Raw genomic sequence first — 20721 nt, forward strand, 5'->3', positions numbered from 1 at the left:
TGCTGCCGAATTGTATTTTGTTTTCTCCGCCTATCTCTCCCTCTGAGTATTTCTAGTAAGGACTACATCGACTATTATTATTGATTCTTTGCATCTGATTCTTTTTATAAAAGTTACAGTTTAAGAAACAATTCTAACCATATTTTCTGCTGTTTTTTAACCAACATTTAGCTCAATTTTTGAAATGCAGCGTAATGGATATTTGAACTTTTTGGGCACACCGTGACAATTTTTTTTTTTTAATTTTTGGATGATTTCAGCAATGCTAACAAGTTATTTGCTTTATATAATTTATTTAAACATGTAATTTATAAAAATTCTAGTACTTTAAATAAATTCCAGATGATCATACTGACCTATTTTTAAGGGAGATTGGCACATCACTTTGATTTCAATAGCATTATGTTAAAAAGAAGATTTTTTGGAGCATTCCAGATTTTTCTGAAAATGACCTGGCAACGCTGCTCACCACAGTTTGTTGAGATTTGCAGCTGGTGAGTTTTGTTAGCTTGATAAAAATTTGTTAGCTGCGATATCACAGCTTGCAAAGTAAACCGCAGTTGTTTGCTTGTTGATTTTTGTCTACAAATTGGATGCGCAAATTGGATGATGAATAGCTAGCCATCTTAGATTTGGAAGATTAGGCAGAAGTAATCAGGTGTCCGTGTAGACCGGTATCGTGAAGTGTAGTGCATATTTAATAGAACCCCCCCCCCCCCCCTTGTGGGGGTTTGGGCTGGAAAGCCTACCTCTGTTCAGGTAATTGATTTTTATTATCCTGACGGAAATTTCCCTGACTGAATTTGTGCTTTTGTACATTTTGTACACCTCGTACCGTAAACAAAACGGTTTTACACGGCTCGGCTCGGAAGTCAAGATGGCTTCCGAGCCTAATAGTAAATGATCCTCGATCGTCCGTCAGGGACGATTCCCTCAGGCCGGTGGCCTTAATTGCCAAGGAGGATCCCGTCTCGGCTCGACCAAGGTGGCCATGCCACGGTCAGCCGATTTTGTCAACGACGGAAGCCGCCTGCCAGCCAAACGAACCAGCAACGCCTGCTGAGCCGTATGTGGCTGATGAACGCCACCAGATCCGCCATTCTCCCAAAGCGGCAACAACACTGTCTGCAGCCCGCGCTGCAAGTTTCCGGCCACACGGTAGTGCAGGAGCAGCCGTGTGGGCCAACGCCAGCGTCGCGACGCCGTAGGAGATCCCGCTGCAGCAGTGAGTACAGTGCAAATTTTAAAACCCTCGCATACACGCCACATATATGTGAAAACCCACACCCACACGCCACAGAATAGGGCAAGTAAATGTGTTATAAAATGCGAATATTCCTGTGTTTCATACTTTGTCCGTGGAGCCCCTCCGAATACCCAGTAACATGCGACACAGTTCAGGGGTCTCATGCTACTGAGCTAGTTACCCGGCAGTATCTGGTCGTGCCATAGTCACAGCATATAGTACAAATAGTGCAAAATTTGTAGCATCAAAATTTCCCATACATTTGTTTACACCATAAGGCCGCGGCCAGGGTAGACGCGTTTCGCGATGCGACGCGACCAATTCAAAAGAATCTTATTATTTATTATTATTCCTTGCGTGAGTCGCATCTCGTCGCGTTGCGTGTCGCGTCTACCGTGGCCGCGGCCTAAGGTGTATTTCCTAACAAAGACATCACATAGTTGGTCCCAAACGAATCAAGCCGTTGCCGCATTTCCTTTCGAACATCAGACGTGTTCGAAAGGCTCCACAAGCGGCTTACTGCCAAGGCTGCCTGCAAGAGCGCTCTAGACAGAGTAGCAGTGATGAAGCCACACTGTCACTGTTTGGGTACTGTCGCCGCCAAAAGCTACTTTCTTCTCCGGTTAGGGAGAGTCTTTCGCTTACTAGGTCAGACACTGTTTCTCGATTCTAGGAGCTACTTTTTTCTCCGGTTAAGGAGAGAAGTTTTCACTTCTAGGCCGAAAGTTCTTTCGGATTCAAAAAGGAGAAGAATCTGGAGTAACCTACGAAACTTAATTTTATTCAACAAAATTGTACAAAGTGATCTTACGGCTACGTGTTGCATTAGCAACTTATAATTATGTAAAACTTTTACATGATTTGTCCAGGGTTTTACATATCCCTTTCAATACCGGACTTTTGACCTAATTTTGCCTATTCTATTAGCTAGGATTTCGATCGCCCTTGAAAGGGTAAATTTGTGTTATTTGGATCTTATATACTATGCCCTCTCAGATCTGGGATTTCTCGGGTTATCTTGTAAGTTTATTTCTTTTTGTAACTCAGATCTGATATGGCTCTACAAATAAGAATGAGACATTTGTAACGTTTAAACATTATAATTATATCCTTCGTTAAGGATAAACAGAGAGGGAAAGCTAAACGTAACCTAGATGCGCAAGCATGCCATGCGTGGGCGTGTTTATCTACTGAACGCAGAAACGTTCCTAAGTAAATACTGCAGTTTGATTATGTAAAACGAGCTCTCGCTCCTTTTGCCCTACTTTTCATTTCATATTCTTGGCCTTGGTATCAACGTCAGCTAGGGCTATGCAAACGGGATGCAACTATGTGGTTATCTTATGGTTTTAGTTTTAAATTAATTGCCTCGCGGTAACATTCCGGAGCCCGTAAATCCTTCTAGGTTTACTTATATATGATCGTTATTCCGCGAGTGTAGGATTGGGTATATTGTTGGTGCACTAGGCTCACCCATGTCTACATGTGCGGTTGCTTCATCCTGATTAATGAATTCTATATTGTTTTCTCGTTGGGACGTTCTCTTCATTGCATTTCGATGAGAAAGGAAGCTTGTTAGGGAGTCCCAAAATGATGCTAGCAATTGCCAACCTAAACCGTAAATATCGTACAATATGCGCCCATGCATTATTGTATCAATGACGAATTTAATTATCCGACTGATCATGTATATTCCTATAAACGTGGATGTTATGTTACCAAGCATATTAGACCATGACATCAACTTCTCCCAAAATTTTCCAATTATATTTTCGACAAACTTGTCTGAGACGAGCGCCTCAAAACGAAATCCTTGATACTCTGGGTGCTCACCGATCAAGATTTTGTGTAATACGTTAGACGCAACTCGTCTATCTCCTTGTTCATATATCAAGTTTCTCATCTTTATTACGCTTTCTGCGTCGTATACTCCGCTTTGCATTAAATTTGGGAGTTGTGTGTACGACCAAGTATTTAGTATATCCGTAGTAAGTTTTAAAGGAGCAGTGGTTTCCCTGATGCGACTGTCGGTCGTATACCATCTTCCACCTATTTGAAACTTAGCTGGTAACAGGGGTGTACAATCTATTTGAGTGCCTCTGTTTTGTAATGTTCGTGTTACTGGGGCGATGAACATCGTTTGATTATTATAAGCTACGGGTATTTCTTGATAACAATTGTCATCAGATCTGGGTGTTACATATACGGGTTTGCATTCAAGAATATGTAAAACTTCACCAGCTACAACTGCAGTATAGCCAGATCTTTTGATGATACTGTTTACAAACTCTGTTGGGTTAAGGCGTGCTAGAGTTAATTTAGTCTCCATTAGTGTTTTATCAATTTTGCATATTTCAGTCATAACTGTGTTATATAGTTCAACCATGCTTTGTCCAATATAATTTTCAACCAATGTTATCTTGGAATTGAAATAAGTAAACAAATCAAAATTCTTTCCTGTCACTGATTTTTTGCTGAAAGGAGACTTAAAACCTAAAACCTCAACGATGATAATTCGTGGGTGATCGGTCATAAAACCCAAGTGGCCACAGACCTTTGTGTGTTCTCTAGCTCGTATTGAAAACAGATGTGTTTTAGAGACGGTGCTATAAACAACATTAGAATTACTGCCCTGGTTTCGAGTGTTTTTGTTTTCGGTTTTGTTCACCAGGCCCTCATAAATTATTTCAAATTCGGTTTCTTCACATTTCTTGTTGAGTGCTATGTCCCATGTGATGTAGCCATCCTCTGAATCTAAACATTTTCCTTGAGAGTATGTGCAGGCCAAACTATTTTTTAAGTAAATAGCGTCGTTTTCGTAATCTACGGTAGCAACATAATCACGTAGCGTTATTTCATACTCATAATATACCAAGGCATCGACCCAGGTATAGACAGGCGTTCTGTACGTCCCGCCTTTGCAATTACTTCCCCACACAGATCCTGTTATGAGGACTTCTCCACGTGTAGTTGCGTTCCGCTTTAATTCACGTAATCGATAGTCATGCGTTAGTCTGACAATTCCTAATTGATGTGAGAGTTGACATTCTTCTATTGTCCTCTTCATTCCAGCATCTATTTGGATAACATGATATTTTTGTTGCACTGCTGCTATCGTAGCCTTCATTTTTTTATGTTTAAACTGTTCATGTTGATTTTTCAATATTAAATCAACTACATGATGCTTTGCTGGAAGTATGTAAGGATATCGAGCCGCATAAGGAACGCACTCTGCATCCTTATATCGTGTTTCTGATTTTATTGTACCATTTTGATTTAGGAATGGTGTTAGCGTTCGTATTTTGCTAGATTTGTCAACCGTCTGTTTAACATTGAGTTCCGTTAACTCATCTGGAAATGCATCCCATTGAGTTTTCAGAATCAGCAAAATTTCTGCCCTTTCCATATCAACAGCACTGATGGTCTTATCGAATCTCAATTCTTTGTTTGTTTTAGACCTAAGCCACTCTATATATTTTATTGTAATGCATACAGACCTCTTTAAACGGTCCCAATCCGAACACCATTTAACGTTCAGCCAATCTAAATTTGGTTTGCTTATGCTCTTTATTGAATGTACGGGACGTAATTCTTCATGACTTAAGTCTGAACTATGATTGTCCCCATTCACGGATGGCCAATGTTTCTCGTCCAGCTTCAAAAACGCGGGTCCTTCAATCCAAGACGATTTCGATTGCCTTACTTTAGTTCCTTCATCAGCCGGGTTTGCTGCTGAACTAATATATTTCCATTGTGATTCAACGGTGCTTTCGAGGATTTCATTAACACGGTATTGAACGAATTGTTTGAACTTTCTTAATTCAGATTTGATCCAACTTATGACTGTTTTTGAATCGGACCAGTATATAACCTGGTCTATTTGTAGTCTTAATGCTCTCTGTACTGTATTAGATAATCTTGTCCCTAATACAGCAGCTTGTAGTTCTAAACGAGGTATTGACATTATTTTCGTGGGAGCAACCTTTGATTTGGCAGCAACAATCGTTACATCAATGCCGTCTTTGCTTACTGTTCTCATATATATAACAGTAGCGAAAGCGTTCAGTGAGGCGTCGCAAAAAACATGAAGTTCTCGACGTATCACGCCTTTAAAATAAGAGTAACATCTTGGGATTTTTATCTTAGATAAGGAAGACAATCTATTAATCCAGGTTTGCCAAGTCTTATTTATGTCATCGGGAATTTTATCATCCCAGTCTATACCACGTCGCCATAAATCTTGCATTATTATTTTAGATTCGATTGTTATATGTGCGATTAACCCAAGAGGATCATACACACTCATAATAAAAGACAACACTTGTCTTTTTGTCGGTTCCAACATTACTAAATTGGGAATGTTGATTTTAAATGTCAGTTTATCGTTTTGCGTGTCCCAATACATACCCAGGACCTTTTCATATACATTTTCGTTATCATCCAGTTTCACTTCCTTTATTGGAGAGATTCTATCATTTGGTAATTGCTTCAAGCAGGACTTCGAATTTGATATAAAATTCCTTATTCGGAAGTTAGCTTTATCATGTATCTGAATGATGTCTGATACAGTTTTTACAGCTTCTTTCACTTCGTTGAAGCTGTCTAAATAATCATCTACATAGTGATTTTTAATTATAGCCTCAACTGCTTTAGGTCTTTCATTTATGAATTGTTTAGCATTTTCATTCTTGACAAATTGCATACAAGCTGGTGAGCAAGTAGCTCCAAAGGTCATTACTTGCATTTCATAGATGTCCAATCTTGTATTAGGTTGCTTTCGAGATACCATTCTTTGTGATTCTCGATCTTCTTTTCTGATTTTCACCTGATGGAAGGCCTCCTGAATATCCCCGGTTATTGCTATTGGACCTTCTCTAAATCTCATCTTTATATCAAGAGCTGACTCTGTCATGTCAGGTCCTGCTAATAATTGTGAATTTAAAGAAACTCCATCAATCTTAGTTGCCGCATCAAATACCATTCTTGGTTTAGGCGGTTGTTTACTTTGGTTGATAGTTATAAAATGAGGTATGTAAAAAGTTCTCGCAGTCTCAATCATATACTCATCAGGACTTAACTTTTTAAGATATCCTTTCCTTACATACTCATCAATTTGTGTACTATACCATTCTTTTAAAGAAGAATCCTTCTCTAATTTCTTTTCTAATAACAGAAAGCGATTCAGAGCCGTAGAAAAACTATTTGGAAATTCGACCTTATCATTTTTCCACAAGAGACCGATTTCGTAACCCTTATCAGTTGGTTTCCATGTTTCTTGCATAATTTTTAGAGCGCGTTCGTCTAATTTTGATATTAATTCGCTCTGAGGTACCTTTACGCCAAAGGCTTCTGTAGAGAAGTAATCTGCCATTATCTCCTTCATTGTTTTTTCTTCTTCATTCACCTCATTCATTACAAACACATGATTTTTGTTTTCGGTGTTATTTCGGCTGGTACCGAATATAACCCATCCCAACTTTGTTTTCTTGGCAATAGGTTCAGAAAATCCACGCGATCTTTCTTCAATACCCTTAAAGAGATATGCATGTGGTAATCCTAATAATATCGTTGGGACTGCCTTATCGTAAGATTGCAGTTCTATTCCCTTTAGATATGGGAACTGTTCTTGTATTTGTTTTGAATCAATAGATTGCATGGGTAAAGCCAGTTCATTAATTGTACGTAAATCCTTAAGCAAAAACGATTTCTCGTTTTCACCTTTGATATGGACTTGAACGGTCATACTCTTAGTTTCTTCTTGGACCTCTCCGTTTGTCCAAGCTATAGTCATAGGCTTATTAAATCCTGAAATATTCAATCGTTCAACTACGCTATTATGAATTAAGCTTACCGATGAACCTGAATCGAAAAATACGTGAGTTTTTAAACTGTCTTTTCCGTTGTTCAAAGTAACAGGCAAAATTTGATAATACACCATGTTGTGTTTTTGTACGTGACAGTTTACTTTGTCAGACGCAATAGTGGTTTCAGAACTTTTCCTTAATTTTTCTTTTTTATCAGTTCTTGGATGTAGCAATCGATTATGTTTACTGGTACATCCGTCAATATTGCATGGTCGTGCTACTCTACAATCCTTTAATAGATGATTTGGATTGCAACATGAAAAACAAAGTTTCTTCTTCATTATAAACTGTCTTCTTTCTTCGGAAGACAATCCTCTAAATTCATTGCATCCTGTTAATCGGTGATTTTGTCCACACTTAAGGCACTTAGGATACCCTGTACTGTGGTAGTTCACTCTATCGGGTCTTTCCAATCTGGAAAACTTTTCATTTTTAATCCCCTTATCAGCTATCAACATTGTAGCCAGTTTTTCTTGGGGCTTTAACCATTCATAGAAATCACATAGCGTTGGAGCGATAAATGGATTTAATATAGTTGACAATGTCTTATTTTCATTTACATGCATCAACCATTGTTGATGCAGCCCATTGGGTAATTTTCCCGCCAGATCTCTAATTAATCTTTGATCATTTAGATATTCCTTATGATCAAGACACGTCATATTAATTACCAAATTCCCAATTGCAGAGATGAAATCCACCATTGTTTTTGGGGTTTCAAAACGAGGATTTCTAGTTGCAAGAACCTCTTGCAATAATCCAGAATAAACCAATTCTACACTTCCAAATTGGTCCTCTAATTTTCGTATTATCAAATCCACATTATCGGAGTCGAGAAGAAGTGCGCTAACCGCGCGCAATGCATCTCCTTTTAGACTTTTCTGTATACGGTGTAGATTTTCAAGGTCCGAAAAATTTCCCCGCTGTGTGGTTTCGAGGTATGTTTTTTTAAATCTTGGCCAAGCTTTGAAGTTTCCATCAAAATATGGCAACTCCAGTAATGACTGTCTTAAAATGTATTTTTCCGTTGTGTTTTGTCCGCTAACATTGATACCATTAATTTTTTTAATGATCGCTTCGAAAGCTTCTACTTGGCTATCTGCATTAGTCTTGTATTCTTTCCTGTTTTGAAGAGTTTGTATTTGCTCTTCCTGAGTAGCCAAATGGACTCTAATCTTAGTACATTTTGTACATGTCCAAGGCTCTTTTTTCTTCGGTATGTGATCTAATCCTACACAGGTCAGGTGGAACCAGCGATCGCAATCGTCGCAGGCCACCATGTTATCACTGTCGTCTTTCTCAAAACAAAGACGACAGTGTCCGTTTTTATTAACAACAAATTTTTCACTCATCTTGTTTTTTTTTTTTAATTTATAAATTTCTATCTGATAATATAATAGCGTCAACTCTGATTTTACTCACACTTTAATCTGAACTTTGTTGATATTAATGGCCTAGCAGCTCGCCATTGGTCTGCTCCTTGCCACTGGACGTCCTTCTAGGATTTCGGTTGGCCTATAGCTTTTGTGATATTTTCGGCCTTCAGCCGTGGGAGTCCGGATTTGATGAACTTGTAGCCTTGTTGCTTGTGGTCTGCTTCTGGCCTTCAGCCGTGGGAAAGTGCGGCGTTTTATTACTCTGGCTTGAGCTACTTCTTTGTGGCGTGGTGTAAAGTGAATTTGCTAATATGTTGCCGGAACACTTTTTCTTTATCGGTACCGCGCCACAAGGTCACTGGAAACGCCTTGCTTACACAATACACTCCCTTTGGAAAGGGTTCATTTAGCCACTTTTTTTATTTCTTTACTTTTTTAATTTTGCAACCTGAATGTCGATTTCGTTGAAATACTCGACCAATTCATCAATTTCTTTTTGCAAATCGTTCATGTCCACTTCCACCGATGTCCGGATTTTCTGAAACTTTTCAGATCACTTGGCTATAAGCCTACTTGGCTTTGACGAGCCCAAATGTTCGAATTATCTGACCTTTGTCAGATTTGCACTTTGGCTCAACGGCCCACTTAAAACGCCAACTTTGCGGTTCTTTGCAGTCAGATTTCGACTGACTGCTATTTGGCTTAACGCCACACTATTTGGCACAAAGGCCCACTGAAACTGCTAACTTGCGGTTCTTTACGGTCAGATTTCGACTGACAGCTATTTGGCTTAACGCCACACTATTTGGCACAAAGGCCCACTGGAACTGCCAACTTGCGGTTCTTTACAGTCAGATTTCGACTGACTGCTATTTGGCTTAACGCCACACTATTTGGCACAAAGGCCCACTGGAACTGCCAACTTGCGGTTCTTTACAGTCAGATTTCGACTGACTGCTATTTGGCTTAACGCCACACTATTTGGCACAAAGGCCCACTGGAACTGCCAACTTGCGGTTCTTTACAGTCAGATTTCGACTGACTGCTATTTGGCTTAACGCCACACTATTTGGCACAAAGGCCCACTGGAACTGCCAACTTGCGGTTCTTTACAGTCAGATTTCGACTGACTGTATTTTGGCTTAACGCCACACTATTTGGCACAAAGGCCCACTGGAACTGCCAACTTGCGGTTCTTTACAGTCAGATTTCGACTGACTGCTATTTGGCTTAACGCCACACTATTTGGCACAAAGGCCCACTGGAACTGCCAACTTGCGGTTCTTTACAGTCAGATTTCGACTGACTGGAAGTTCGCGGGCTCAAAACGTCGGAAAACGTCCTCCAAGATTCCTCTCTGGAGCCACCATGAAATGTCGCCGCCAAAAGCTACTTTCTTCTCCGGTTAGGGAGAGTCTTTCGCTTACTAGGTCAGACACTGTTTCTCGATTCTAGGAGCTACTTTTTTCTCCGGTTAAGGAGAGAAGTTTTCACTTCTAGGCCGAAAGTTCTTTCGGATTCAAAAAGGAGAAGAATCTGGAGTAACCTACGAAACTTAATTTTATTCAACAAAATTGTACAAAGTGATCTTACGGCTACGTGTTGCATTAGCAACTTATAATTATGTAAAACTTTTACATGATTTGTCCAGGGTTTTACATATCCCTTTCAATACCGGACTTTTGACCTAATTTTGCCTATTCTATTAGCTAGGATTTCGATCGCCCTTGAAAGGGTAAATTTGTGTTATTTGGATCTTATATACTATGCCCTCTCAGATCTGGGATTTCTCGGGTTATCTTGTAAGTTTATTTCTTTTTGTAACTCAGATCTGATATGGCTCTACAAATAAGAATGAGACATTTGTAACGTTTAAACATTATAATTATATCCTTCGTTAAGGATAAACAGAGAGGGAAAGCTAAACGTAACCTAGATGCGCAAGCATGCCATGCGTGGGCGTGTTTATCTACTGAACGCAGAAACGTTCCTAAGTAAATACTGCAGTTTGATTATGTAAAACGAGCTCTCGCTCCTTTTGCCCTACTTTTCATTTCATATTCTTGGCCTTGGTATCAACGTCAGCTAGGGCTATGCAAACGGGATGCAACTATGTGGTTATCTTATGGTTTTAGTTTTAAATTAATTGCCTCGCGGTAACAGGTACAGTATTAACGGTATCTACTAGAGCCTCATTTTCCAAGTGATTTATACAAGCGAACTCCGAAAAATTTAATGAAACTAAACGTCCTGGCATAAATCCGTGTTTGAGTTACTGAGCCTTGTAGCCTTTGGACATGAAAGAAGATTGCATCGTTAACAATGATCTCGAATAATTTTGAAGCTGCAGATAGACTTGTCATACCACGGTAGTTAGTCACGCCACGTTTGTCGCCCTTCTTATAAACAGGGAACAGAAAGGAATGTCTCCATTTTTTAGGAAAAGCTCCTTGGCCCAACTAAGCGGTAAAGAAGATCAGTTAAAGCAGCAACACAATGGCAAAACATGATTGCAGGTACACCATCAGGACCCGGTCAAACCGATTTCCTCAACTTTCTAACAGCCTTGATGTCATCTATAGAGCTAATCACGAATGAACGCAGATCGATGAGACCCTCAGAAGCATTGCATGCAGCTCTTTCTATTTGATCTGTATTGGCGACTGAATCCGAAAAAAAAACGAACTGAAATGGCGGGAAAAGAGATCACAAGATTCGAGCATAGAAGTAGACTCCGAATCACCAAGAAATACGGATGATGGAATATTTGACGATTTTCGCTTGGAGTTCACAAAATTCCAGAAGCTCTTGGGATTTCTACGTAAACTGGTCATGTTGGGCATGTTTAGAGATTGAGCTCGTGAGAGAAAATTTTCGCTTTTGGATTCTAAATTTTTGTTGCTTTTTGGACATCTCTAAAGATTGTATGAGAAAATACTGTTTTCATTGAATTGAAGCTTGTTTAACAATAATACCCGGGAAAAAACTGAACGACAAAGTCCCTGTCTGATTTCTTTAGGTTGTCGTTCACTTTTTTTACCTGAATATGCATCGAATTTCCGCATGGGGATTTTCATTACTTCCTACCCGGGACGGAATTTGACAATCGAACTTCTCACTCCTCTGTTTTTAATGCCCTGGCCAGGAATGTAAAATATTTGTTCTTTTTTATTTTGGATTTTATTCGGAGTTTCTACCGCAGTCTAGCAGCTTGCATCATTTTTGCTCAACTAAATAAAAACAACCATAAACAAACACCAATATCCATCGCTTAAAACACGCAGTGCACACAATTGTTCTACTTTCCTTTCGCAAGTATAAACAACTAACAACGCCATTGACTTCAACATTGATTTCGGCATCACTGCCAGCCATATTAATGCAATCCCTCTGTCCTTTTTATTCCACGATTGCTACTGTCAAACCGACCAATCAGAAACTGGCTCTGATTTGACAGCAAATTGATTGTCACGTTCCGTACCAGCTTCCTATCAGTGGAACAGCGCCATCTCTGTGGTAAATGACCTGACGATATGATTCATTTGCTCTCGATCTGATGGTCGATTATCAAGTGACTTGAAAAGGAAAGCAGAATGTTTGACATCGATCTGGTCGTCTATTTCGCAGTTCAAGCAACAATCAATACGAAACTATCGATTTGAAATTGTCTCACTACTTGATTAGCCTATTGGTCCCAAGCAAACGATTAACGTGTCCCAATCTTGTCGGAATTCTAGTACTACACTATGTTTGTTTTGATTCTCTAGGAAAGTTTGACAGATAAAATGAGGGGTTCGTGGATTTTCCTTTGTTTCGAGGGGTGCATCGGGACCGAAGATAGTACCAGAGCTGAGCCAAAAAGTTGAGCACGTTTCTTCGGGACCTACTAGTCTTAGAGCTACCTCTATGGTTCAAGTGAGTTGAACGCCGAATAGAATCGTATAAACCGGGCAACAAACAGTTTACAAAAAAATCCAGTTCCATTCGTCAACACAAAGCAGGTAAACTCCCGAAAGAAAATGAAAAGAATATTTTTTGAAAATAAACATGAAAAGCATAAAACTGTTCCATTAAAATACTTTTGTGTAATCATTTCTCTCCCAAAATTGCTTTCTAGTACACATTAAACTACCTCAATAAGTTCGAAACTCATGAAGCTGATTTATTTCACACAATTTATAGTTGGTAAAAAATCGATTCATTGAAAACTACAACCGAGGTTGCAAATACTCATTTCAAATTTAAAAAAATGTGTTGTGGAATTATGAAATCATTAGATTTACTCTGATCCTATTTTTATATGTAAGATACATTTGTAAAGTATGTGTTTGACACATAAGACCTGCCGATTTTAGCGATTTTATATATTTCATTCACTCACTCACTCACCCACTCACTCACTCTCTCACTCAGCGATCATAAAATCACTCCTAGAAAGCTGTATAGCTGTATGTGTCAATGCAACATCTTCACCAGTAGGGCCGATACCATAGCGAGAGTAAAGAGAAGCGAAGAGGCGAGCAAAGTGTTGAAACGAATGTAAGGAATAATATTAATAATAGGAATTTCCATTCCATTGATGATAGGGGAAATGGATGTAATGTCGGCCTAAATGCCCCTCATTTGGGCCTATACATAAATTCAGCAATCTACTAAATTTTCAATAGCGACCAAAATTATCCATTAGTACCGTCCCAATGACGTTTTCATCTAGATAAAATTGATAAATAGCAGATTTTAGAATCTTAGATTCCTAGGCCAACATTAAAGCCATTTGCCCTATTACTCCTTACATTCGTTTCAACGCTATAGCATCGGCCTAAAACAATGATCGCATGCATCTACCGAATTCATTATTCCAAAAATCATATTTCAATACGATATGAGCATTTGCAACTTGGCCTACATCATTTATGCTCCAGCACACAACTCAGCATTCATTCAAAAATTAATAACGATTGATCAAACAGAGTAAAGCAAAATGGCTAGTTCATCATTTCGCATCGCAAAGCCTTCGAAAGTACACACGGAAAATGGATGAGATGTAAATATTTGCGACAATATACCCGATGTGTGGATGAAAGAGGGGAAAATGGGGGGTTAGAGGGCTTGAGCAACGAACCCAAAACCCAATGATCAATTCGAAATGAATTAATTTCACTTTATGGTAAACAGATAACCATCAATTGAAATGAACAAACAAAAAAAGTGAAACAAATCTGTTAAGCCCCATATATGGGTATATGATATATCACGTTAAATTTCAATTATGAAAAAAAAAATGTAATTTTGCCCGGAATTGGGAGCAGCTAGCAAATAAAAATCAGATTACAAATGTTGAATGCAGACGAAGTATTTATAAATTGCGCCGAACAAATAAAAAAGAAATTAATAGAAATAAAGAACGATGACCATTTATGTACACACACAATGAAGGTTTAATCAAGGTGGACAGTGTAATTTTCCTTCAACCCGTAGACTGAGATATCACGGCATTGATTGGCTGGGTTTGAGAAAGGAATGGATGGTAAGGTTTCTAAAAGTATTGTTAAGGTCTGAGGTCACGTGTCCGCCATTTTTGATGGATCATTGAAAAACTAGTGTTTAAACCCAATTGTCTCGAATATGGTCTGGAGATCGCAGTAGGCCTCGCTTGAAAGCTGACGTGTTTTTCTTTTGCTGCGTATTTTTCGTAAGCGAATTAAACACATTTTGGCTTTAAAGTTGTTAATTTGTGTGCTGAAATTTAGTTTCAAGGGTGCATAAAGTTATCATTTAGTGATAAATCGTGTTTTGCCTTTGTGTTTGCCTTGAGTGGCTCGGTTGGCCTTGAATCTAACCTCCAAAATATACAACGTAGATTCAGTTCAATTGTTCGGTGTCGATTTTCATTGCCTCCCGGGAGCCCGGTTCTCCGAGTTCAAATGCTACACTTTCGTCGTGTAGTTTTATTGAGAGATCGGTCGGATTGGTGAATTAACTCGGGAACGTGTTGATAATGTGTCCGTCGCGAGTTTTGGTGGTGATTCGGTGGCCGACGTTGCCGTGAATCAGCAAGTTTTCCGGTTGCAAAAGTTCTCGGCTGCTGGTCTCTCACCGGTGTCGGAGATTGCGAGCAATATGAAAGATGCCTCGCTGGATACGCCCAAGACTGGACGGATGGCAGTTGGTGGTCGCGAACTGTTCCAGGGGAAAGCACTAGACGCGAACCTCCTCCCAGATGACCAAAGCCATGCAAGAAAATTTGTGTTCATTAAAGGAAGTAGGGTAGAGAACTACTTCGGCCTAATCGCCCATTTTGGGCCTATCGAGCAGAAAACTTCAAATAAATCCATGATTTCAGAGTTAACATGTCAATTATGCGTTTGGTACGATACTTAAGTTAATAAGCTACCAAACGAAGTCAATGAGAACGCGTGATATGCAGTTTTTCACCCATTATTCCCAAAAACAAAAGAAGCGCTCCGACCGATTAAATTTTTATCTTCATTGAATAGGCCGAAGTGAATTAATTGGCGTTTCAATGGCGTTTCAATGCGTTAGGCCGAGTTTAGAATCCGTAGGCCGAGTTTGGCGTCAAGAAGTAGTGTTAGACTTTTGACAATATCTCAACGATTGGTTTCTCTTTATCAAATCTTACGGTACGAGGAAAGGTAAATAAATTTGGAAGTCATCAGTAATAATAAAATTCCGTTTGGTGCTAAACTGCACTAGATTAAGAACAACTAAGTGCGGGTTGTGCTTAATAGGCCGAAAATGGGGTAGTTAACCCTATTGCGACAAAGGTGCATCACAAAATGAAATGCAAAGCTTAGAGAAAATCAAAATTACCTATGGATTGGAGGATCAAATTAACATGGTGAGACCAGTCCAAACATATTTCACAATTAAAAAAAACATAAACTAAATAGGGGAAAAGTTGGCTTCGGCAATACCTTAACCTATTATCGTCAGGGGGGTAAACAACGTCCTTGTATGTAATACCAATATTCATTTGATAACGGTGATGCATACATGCGGGGCTTATTGTAAGTGAAAGTAACCTCGGAATGGGCGTGACTCTCCAGACTGAAATGGGTTGCTGGATCTGCAATAGAGCTATCACTTTCTAGCTTCCGGACTAAAGCTGTCTACAATGACCATAAATACGACATTGTAGGGAGAGTTCTTCCATAACAACACTGCCGACCAGTGAGGGCTAGAGGGAATACACACACACACACACACACACACACACACACACACACACACACACACACACACACACACACACACACACACACACACAACACGCGCGTGCGCGCGCACACACACAAACACACACAATTGTCTCGAATAAGGTCTGCAACAACAAAAATCCCCGGACACATCACAACTTAAGTAAAACACAAATTTCTAATTATATGTGAATTGTAGTTGTTCAATTCAGATTCATGGGATATGCTTTAAAAATTCACGAAGTCAAAACAAAGTTAGGGGCTGTTCATAAACTACGAAGACAGTTTAGAGGGGGGGGGGTGACAATTATCCACGGTCCATACAAATTTTAAAAATTTTGTATGGACAATTGTCTACGCAGAGGGAGGGGGGTCAAGAATCCAAAATAAACTGTCTACGTAGTTTATGAACAGCCCCTTATTCGGTATTTGCATAAAATTTTCGAGCGAACATCGTTAAAACGCGGAAACGTCAATCGTTTACCCCGGCGCCGTACAATCACTTTCCGTTTGGGGTATTCTCAGTACATTGGCCTGGCAATGTTAGGCTAGTTGTCTCTTTTATTCTCACATTCTTGAACGATGCAAAATGTTTGACGTCATCATCATTGTCAAACAACGGTGAAAATGGTGGAAAGAGTCGAACAAACACACTACCAATCCTATTTTACTGGCACAGTCTCAGACGGTGTGTGTATTTATTTGAGCTGATTCACAAGGTTGCTAGCATCGTTTCAAATTAATCAAAATAAAAAAAAAACATTTCAAAAATGAATGTGGTATGATAACCTTTGTCAAAATTGCAATAAATATTAATTGCGACGGTATATAATGCATTATAATGTAGTCCTACTTCATACATGATTATATCGAGTACTGCTGATCAAGCTTAATGCCATTTATATTATTTTGACCTTTATTAAAATTGCAGGTTCTTTCGGACTTCGGATCCACAACTTCTAGATTTCGCAACTGAAAACTTGAGCTTGTGCTATGGTGTTCGATGTGTCTATACTAGTATCAATATGCATATTTCACGAACAACATGTGAAAAGGGCATACAAGCTTTTTGTAAACAAACCTTCCTATGACCTTTTCTCGCCACCCATATGACATCAACGCAAACCATTAACATTAGCGGGTAGGGGAAGCTTTCCCCTTCCCGATGATGTTGTTGGTTTGCGTGAGCGACCGTCGGTTGGCGAGAAAAGGGCATACAAAGGTTTGTTTACAAAAAGCTTGTATGCCCTTTTCACATGTGGCTCTTGATTTCTATTATTTAGGGGCCGTCCATTAATTACGTAAGACTAATTCGAGATTTTTCAACCCTCTTGATTTTTTTTCTCACAAATCCGAAAAATAATAAATACCTAGACTCCCCTCGCCCCGTAGTAAGTGAACGACCTCTTACATGCATCAGTTTGTTTTGCATCTGAACTTAACGCATGCCATTTCATTCTCAGATAATCTTTTAGTTAAATTTAAATCTGCGCGATTACAATACTTTCCGCATTTTAGAAGAAAAACACGAGTTTAGCACCCAGAGTTACTATTCTCCGCAGTGTAAGCAAAGTGAGGAGATGAAAATAATATTGCACTCGCATGTACAGCTCACCTCACTCGAGTGTGATACAAACGCTCTCTCGTGCGTTGGCCTTGGCACTAGCACCAGTTTCGAGAGACGGAGCGCTTGAATTGTCAGTGAAAATCCCCGCAGAGATTGCCCCACTGGGGTGAGTCACCACGGGGAGGATTTCGAATATTGCTTTAATTTAAACATATATCATTTTCATTTTACTGTAAGGGGTCATCCACAAAATATGAAATGTTTTTTGAGAGATTATTAGTTTAATAAATAAAATACATTAATTTGACATCTCCCTCTCTCTAAAATGTTAAGAAGGAACCTAAATGTTCATAGTTGTGAACATTTCCATGTTAGATTCCATTCAAATATTATGTAACGTGAACCGTCACGCTCTTTAAAAAAATTAATACATGGAGTTTATGGGTTTTTTACGTAAGCACTTAGGGAGGAGGCATTTCCTTTCGTTTTCCTACATAGGAGGGAGGAAGACTCCGAAATATCTTACGCATTCACAAGCTATATACAGACTTTTGAAATATTCGATGGAATATCTTACAAAATAAACACGATTAAGATTGAATTATTGGATACACAATATAATATCTTATGTTAGAAAATGTCTACCACCCTCCCCCCATTATAAGAAACTGTAAAAAATGTTGAGACCCCCTGCCTCATATTAACTTACAGAATTTGTGATTATCCCTGATTTATTTTTGTTTATAATCAAACAAACATCTGACTGGTGTAACACGACGTCAACGGCGGTACTCTGTAGTCTAGGAGCTTAATACAAAGGTGACACACAAGGAAGAAGTATTAGTGTGTTTACTAAAATGAACTATGGCTATTTTGTTATGGCAAGTTTTGCTATAAGAAATGCTCTTCGTTTCACATCAAAGATTGATAAATTGCATAGGAAATCAGTTTGGCACGGCATTTGCGACCAGCATACACCTTCCGGTTGGGTGAAACAGGTCAAAAACTGTCCAAAATCCGCCCATAAGTTATTTTGTTTTGAATTTCTGTATGGCAAAATAGTGAACTTTTCGTGAACATTAACGGCAAAGAACTCACCAACACTGGGAGACCGTGAGTTCCTGCCCACCTGTCATAAAACCATCTCGTTCCGTGGTGCTCTACAGTGGTCAGCTCGATTGCGCTGTTCTTCTTCTCACCGAAGAGAGAGTTGAAACAGGTTAATAGAAAATTTGCCACTCTCACACACTCCCAATCCGAGATCCAGCCTGACAAAATATTTTAATTTTACTAATGATCATTTAAACATAACAAAACATATGTAAAGTCGCTTTAAGTTTTGAAAAAAATTACTTGAAAGTTGCAAAAAGCTACACGGCGAATGAGAACGACTCAAATTTGAGTTTAGTTCACTCATAATCGCCAAAAGTGCAGGAACTCAGCGATGAGTTAATTTGCCTAATGTTTTCCCAGGTTTTTCCAGGATTTTCCAGGGAAAAATTCCCGAATTTGAGAAAAGTAAAGATTGGATTCACTCAGTCTATTGGTACTACTCCGAGACTGAATAAAATTTTCGTCAATTTCCTCATTTTCCGGCAGATTTTTTAGGTTTTCCACAGGAAACCATGGGACAAATTTTACTCATCGCTGAGTTCCTGCACTTTTGGCGATTATGAGTGAACTAAACTCAAATTTGAGTCGTTCTCATTCGCCGTGTACATGAATTTCTAAATTAGGAGAAAATTCTTGACATAATCCTTTTGCATCCTCTATTGGCGTAGGTAAGGAAGGTGCCAAGGGGGCCAGGCCCTCTTCAGCATTATCTAATCCCCCACCCTCTCCCGGAAATTTTGGGTGTTTTTTTATACATTGGTATTTTGTCAAGCTTTTTTGCGGTTACTTTTTATTTTTTATTGATTTTTATGAATGTATACTTTTCTTAATGTTAATGTAATGATAATTTATATTATATCGACTTTTAATCGATAGCATAGTAAGACCAGGCCAAGAGTTCAAGAATGTTTCTTAAACCTCAGGGAACTTTGTAAAACTTCAAGGACTTCTAAGAATTTCAGGAAACATCGTAGAAATTAACGAAACTTAGTAGAAATTCTGATAACTTCAGACAAGTTCTTAGAAACTCAGGGAGCTTTGGAGAAATTCAGAAAACTGCGTAGAAGTGGGAACTGTATTAATGTTTTGGGATCTTCGTAGAAATTATACATCACTTCATTTCTGGGAACCTCATTATTATTATCGTTGGCAAAAAATTCAACGAATCAAGCTAAGAGTGTATGGAAACATAGTAGGCATTGGTTGTCAGGATAAGTTCATTTGTTTACATCATGGTTTCACCGGATCAAGCACGTCGTGATTCAATCTTGCACGCTCGAAACGAAAATCCCGGTCTATCCACTCCTGACAGTTTTCGATCAAATTCCTGGGCAGGAATGTTATACCTCGGTTGACCGAAAGAATGTAAAATTAAAAAGAAGTTAAAATTCCCCCAAAAGGTTCTTGTCTGCCAAGCAATCTGCAGTTATGGGCGAAACTTTCGTTACTTCTGGGACTATGAACCAGCAAATTTACCAAAAGGAGTGCCTACGGAAGAGACAGCATGAGGTCGGTTGCCTATTCTGGCCGGATTTGGTCAGCTGCCACGACTCAAATTCCACCAAACAGTGGTACAGCGAAAATGGCGTCACAATTGTTTCCCAAGGAGATGAATCCTGCCACTACGGCGGAACTAAGGCCAATTGAGGAATACTGGTCAATTGTGAAGCACATACTGAAGAAAAAGGGTGGAACTACGGTAATGCAATTTGACAGCCATACAAGAGGGAACAGGGCTCGTGCAAAAGATGATGGGCCGACCTACTAATGTATAGCTGTTACATTGAAATATGAAAACAAAAAGCGCATTTTAAGCCCCAACAAGATTTTCGTGTCTGGATTTTTTCGTATTTTAGCCTTCAAAAGGAATATTTTCGAGGGGCCAAAAAATCATCCATTTAAAGGCCTATTGACAACAACAGTAACAATAATAGTGCATTATTTCAGTTCATAAAATGCACTTGTTTTGAATACAGTCACTATGCAAGAGGAGCGTAGAAGTGTGATTTTTCCTGGCTAAAGTGTCTTTAGCATAGAAACACCGTATGCCGCGTGCTCAAAACGTACAAGGAAACTTATACGACGAATCGTAAGCCTCAAAGTAAACGCCAGAGTGGAATTGCCAACCGTCAGCTCCATTGGAAGATCGTGACATTCGTCAGAAGCAACCCAAATATGTCCGATCGCGATTTTTAGTAAAAAGTATAATTCCGTCCGTCGTACAGTGCAGCGAATTTACCGCGCCAGTAGGCAACCAAATCAATCACTCAAGTAGAATACCGTAGCTAGAACCCGTGCTCGAAAGCTGCATGACAACCTGCTGACCAAGTCCAGTTGG

Source organism: Ochlerotatus camptorhynchus, unplaced genomic scaffold (assembly GCF_037179485.1).
Source record: "Ochlerotatus camptorhynchus isolate MF236.1 unplaced genomic scaffold, CSIRO-AGI_Acam_v1.1 ptg000232l, whole genome shotgun sequence".
NCBI classification, from domain to species: Eukaryota; Metazoa; Arthropoda; class Insecta; order Diptera; family Culicidae; genus Ochlerotatus; species Ochlerotatus camptorhynchus.